Below are 5645 nucleotides of genomic sequence, written 5' to 3'. Positions count from 1 at the left end.
TTTACACGTTAAGTGCATGCTGCATAGGTGACACCTAACTTGGCTTTTCCCAAGTTAGGCGCTAGGACAAGGGAAAAGACTCCAAGTTCACTGCATGGGTGGCGCCTAACTTGGGTTTCACCAAGTTAGGCGCCAGCTACAACCATAAGACTCATTCCATTTGGCCAGGGTCAAGTTATACGCCACCTCCACTAAGTTAGGTGCCAGCTATATGAATCAAAGTGGTCCCCATGATCCTCAAGGAAGGCTACGAAGAGTTATTTAATTCTGATTCAAAATTTTATTTTATTTATAAATAGGAAAAGATATTATTTAGTTTTAAAACATATATTTTACATTAATTATGATTAGATATAAAAGGGAAAAGAATCAGCCCTTCGGGCTCTTCTCTTCTCTCTTACCTCATTCCACAATTTACAGTTTTACAAAACCCTAGTTTTCTCTCTGAAACATGAGCAACTAAACCTCTACTGTTAAGGTTAAGAGCTCTATTTATTCTATGGATTAATACTATTATTGTTCTATTTTAATTCATGTATTGATTTTAATTTCAAGAATTATTTTCGTTCTTTATCTTATGAATCTGGGTGGAACGGAAGTATGACCCTTGTTCTAATTGAGTTCTTGTAAAACTTGGAAAAGCTCTTTTCTTGAACAACAGTTTGAAAATAATTTCTCCTAAATTTTAATTATCTAGAATTAACGGGGTACGTGACATATAGTCCTCTTATATTTGGATAATTAGGATTTCTGTGGCATATAAACTAGAATTGAACTTAACCCTCTAATTGGAATCAAGTGACCAAGGAATTGGCGGTTGATGAAGGTTAGAGGAGACTAAAACGGTCTTAGGAATTAGGGTTTAGTTACATATAGTTTGCCATGAATTGAATCTTGCATGATTAAAATAGTTGGTAAGAAAAGTTAATCCGAAAAATAAATATCTCTGAAACCTTAACTGTTTTCTCCATATATTTCACAACCTGTTTACTGCTTGCTTTCTGATTTCCTGAATTTACTGTTTAATGCAATTAAACTCTTAAAACACTCTTTTCGGTTTGTCTAACTAAGTAAATCACGCAACCATTGTTGCTTGGTCCATCAATCCTCGTGGGATCGACCCTCATTCACTTGAGGTACTACTTGGTACGACCCGTTGCACTTGCCGGTTAGTTTGTGGGTTATAAATTCCACACCAAGTTTTTGGTGCCGTTGCCGGGAATTGACTTTGATTGACAACTGTTAGTTGTTTGATTGCTTAGATTAGGCATTTTAGCTTTAATTTTATATAACTTTACTCTATAATTATCGAAAATTTATGCTATTATTTTTCCTTAATTCCTGAATTTAAGTTTGGTGTTACCTGGTTAATTTTATTTTAATTTTCTTATTCATTTCCTTTTATATATTTCGAAATTTCTAGCTTTATTTTTTCTATTTTCGAAAATTCCTTGTGTTAATTGTTTAGTGTTTTATTTTATTTCTTTACACAGGTTACCTCACTGGAAATTCTCTACACTCTGACGTAGAGAATTCTACTTTTCTTGTTTTCTGTCTGTTTATGAGAAGGAACAAAGACAAGGAACCTCTTACAGATTTTGATCCTAAACCTGAAAATACTTTGAGGCAGCGCTTGCAACAAGCTAGACTTTACAAGGCTAGTGAAAATCTGAGTGAGACTTTTGAAAAGGAAGCCGCAGAGTCAACTATGAATCATAATCGTGCTGTTAATGCCAATGTGCAATTTCGAATGAGAATGGCAAAATAGAAGAGTTCTTAGCTCATACACTGCTCCCAATCCACATCTCTATGGGAAAAGTATTGTGTGCCTCCTATAGCTGCAAGGAATTTTGAACTGAAACCTCAGCTAGTCACTCTTGTGCAACAAAATTGTCAGTATTACAGACTTTCGCAGGAAGATCCAAATCAATTTATTTCTAATTTCCTGCAGATTTGTGATTCTTTGAAAATGAATGGAGTGAATCCTGAGGTTTACAAACTCATGCTCTTTTCATTTGCTGTGAGGGATAGAACAAAGCTGTGGCTAGATTCTTAACCCAAAGAGAGCCTGGACACTTGGGATAAGGTGGTCACTGGATTTTTGTCTAAATTCTTCCCACCACAGAAGCTAACTAAGCTAAGGGTGGAGGTTCAGACCTTCAGGCAAAAAGATGGTGAGACCCTCTATGAAGCCTGGGAGAGGTACAAGCTGCTAACCAAGTAATGCCCTCCTGACATGTTTTCGAAAGGGACTCAGCTAGAGATCTTTTATGAAGGCTTACGTGAAATGTCCAAAATGTGTTTTCATAATTCTGCGGAGGTTCATTGCACATGAAGAAGATGTCTGATTGACTAGAATTTACTGCATCACTATAATAAATTCCTCTTGGCAAGTATACCAAATTATCGTAAAGTAATAACTCACAATGAGTGAGGTCGAATCTCACGGAGATTGATTGATTGAACAACTTTAGTCACTGGGTGATTTAGTCAAACTAATCAAGAGTAATTGTTGAGTGCAGAATTCTAAATAACAGAATTGTAAATAACTTAAAAATAAAGGGAAGCAATAAAGTGCAGAATCACAAAGAACATGAAAGTAAATTGCAGAAATATAAATGACTGAATTGTAAACGGGGAATGGGCTGGTAGCAGAAATTAAAGAAAGCTATAAAGAATAGGGAAGATTCATTGGAGTTGGGAGATGTTGCTCTCTTTGGATTAAAATTCAGATCATCTCCTCTTCAATCATGCAACTCATTGACCTCTTGGCAATCATCATTGATTGAAACCCAATTCCTTGGTGATTCAATCTCTCAAATCTTGATAATCAGTCAATTCCTTGGTCTAATTGCTCATGAAGAGAGATAAGCTTGGTCCCTGATTTTACCACACATCCTCATAGATCCAAATAATTAGATAGATTTCATGTCACCATATCCAATCCCAAAACCCAGATCTACTCAATGTGAGAAGAGATTTCAAGCATGGTTTCATGTTTCCTTTTCCAAGGCTCCCATGAAACCCAATTTGCATTCAATCTCTTTTCCAAGATAATTAAACACTAAACATGCAGAACGAAATTCCTTCTAGCAAATCAAAGAGAGATGAAGAGAAGAAGAAATTCACTATCAGTTAATCCATCAAGTACAACAGAGCTCCCTCCCCCAATAAGAGGGAGTTTAGCTACTCATAGCTTAGAGAAAAGTACAAGAGATGGAAGAAGATGAAGTAGGTGAAGTCCAAATTCCAAACTAAGCCACCAACCCTTTTTCAGTACTCTTCAAGAGGTATTTATACTACTCATATTACTGGAAATGAAAATTACACAGGGAAAGGAAAATTACAACTGAAAACTAAAGAGAAAAACCATTAAATTGAGGCATGTGAGTGGCGTTGATGCACGGAAAACTTGTCTCGCAACAAATTTCCTTCGGCAAGTGTACCGAATTGTCGTCAAGTAATAACTCACAAAAGAGTGAGGTCGAATCCCATAGAGATTAACGGATTAAGCAATCAATGGTTAATTGATTATCCTAGTTAGACGAATCATATTGGAGTAATAAGCAACAAGGAATTGTAAATTGACAGAAAAGTAAAGAAAGCAATAAAGTGCAGAAAAGTAAAATGGCAAGAAAAGTAAATGTAAGAACTAAAAATAAAATAAACATTGGGATCAAGAGATATTGCAATCCTCCGGATCAAGTTCATTCTCATCTCTTCCTCAATCAATGCATTCATTGATCTCCTTGGCAATCTTAAGTGATCGAATTACAATTCCTTGTAATTCGATCTCTCAAATCTTGATCAATAGCCAATTCCTTGGTCAATTGCTCATGAGAAGAGATGAAGTATGGTCACTGATTATACCATATGCATTTCCCAAATCAAGTGTTGAAGGATTATAGTCACATATCCATCCACACCCAATTTGGTCCAGCATGAGAAAGCATTTCTAGCATGATCTCTTCATTCCTCTTTCAAGGTTCAGAAGAGATCCAAGTATGAATAGTTTCTTTTCCAAGATAACTACCCAATTGGATGAAGATCGAAAGCCCTCTAGTAAAATCAAGAGGAAAGAAAGAAGAAGAAGAATAAGAACTACACTTAACCCATTGAATCACAATAGAGCTCTCTAAGCCAATGTAAAGAGTTAGTTGATCATTGCTCTACAAAAATAGAAAAGAAAGAAAGTACAGAAAAGTAAATATGAAGATTCAAACTGAAATTGAAAATTCAACATTCATAAATGAAAATTACAACTAAAAGAAAGAGAAGGAAAAATGTGTGAGGGGAGGGAGTCCAAATACCCCTCTTTAATCCCCCATTCCAGAATTTCCAGACCCCCCTTTCCAAGATTGCTTTCAATGTAAAGACTAAGGCCTTTATATAGGCTCTCCTAAATTACAAAATGAAATTAAAAGCAAATTACAATTAAATGAAAATTCCTATTCTAGATGCTTCTTGTGGTCTTGATTGGTTGACAATTGTGGGCTTGCTTGCTTGAGCTTTGAAGTGGACTTGAGAGAGAGTGAGTCAAGTTGAGGTCCAGGTGCTAAAGTTAGTGCTAAAGTTAGCCACACTAACAATACAAGTATGGCGTTAGTGCTAAAGTTATTGTGGCTAACGTTGCACTTTTTGCCCAGTTGGTGTTTTTGGGGCTTAAAAGATGCCTCTTGTTTGTGCTCCAATTTCATGCCCATTATAGAGTATTATATATCGTTGGAAAGCTCTGAATGTCAGATTTCTAACGCAACTGGAATCACCTCAATTGGACCTCCATAGCTCAAGTTATGCCCCTTTGAATTGGACATGGTCGCTGGCATAGTTGCCAGCGTTACTGGAAAACTTGAGTGCCAATAACGCTAGCGATCAGGGCTTCATTATTGCTAGTTTCTAGAGCTCAAACTTAGTGTCCACCCCATACTATTATATATTGTTGGAAAGTCCTGGATGTCTACTTTCCAATGCCTTTAGAGGCACATCATTTAAAGCTCTACAACTCGAGTTACACTTCTTGGAAGGTGAAGAGGTGGCCTTTATACAGGTTGATACCATGTTCATCATTGCACTTTCGGGGCAGGTTTTCTCCCTCAAATTTAGTGTCAACCATGTAGTGCCATATATGCTTGGAAAGCTCTATAATCCTACTTTCTAATGCCACTAGAATCATCTCATTTGGAGTTTTGTGTCTCAAGTTATTCTTGTTTGCAGAAGGCATGGTCAGGCTGCCAAGTGGGACTTTTGCCCACGTTAACTACCACGTTAATCTAGTTAACGTGGAAGTTAACGTGGGTCTTTTTGCTTCGCCAACGTTAGTGGAGATCACATTTTCTACTAACTTTGGCATCTCCCTTTCCTTCCACGTTAGTTCCCACGTTAATGTAGTTAACGTGGAAGCTAACGTGGGTCTTCTTGCTTCGAAAACGTTAGTGGCACTCACTTTTTCCACTAACGTTGGCATATACCCCCTTTCGCAAGCGTTATTGGGGCTCACTTTTCCCATTAACATTGCTTGGTGCCTTTTGTCCCTTCGTTAGAGTTCACGTTAGTGTAGCTAACGTGACTCTTAACGTGGGTCTTCGTTCCATGCCCTCCTTCTTCAAAGTTAATGCCACTAACTTTTCTCACTAACGTTGTGGCTT

The 5645-nt window shown here is 37.1% G+C and overlaps 1 pseudogene; it reads right to left on the bottom strand.

Annotated features, from left to right (window-relative positions):
- Window positions 1-2147: 2147 nt before the first annotated feature.
- On the bottom strand, window positions 2148-2238 carry LOC148568576 (small nucleolar RNA R71; annotated as a pseudogene).
- Between the last annotated feature and the right edge of the window lie 3407 nt (window positions 2239-5645).

This window comes from Arachis ipaensis, chromosome B4, assembly GCF_059453495.1.
Source record: "Arachis ipaensis isolate K30076 ecotype BB chromosome B4, ASM5945349v1, whole genome shotgun sequence".
Classification (NCBI taxonomy): domain Eukaryota; kingdom Viridiplantae; phylum Streptophyta; class Magnoliopsida; order Fabales; family Fabaceae; genus Arachis; species Arachis ipaensis.
Note: the sequence above shows the minus strand (reverse complement) of the source record. Positions and strands in the feature narration are given on the sequence as shown.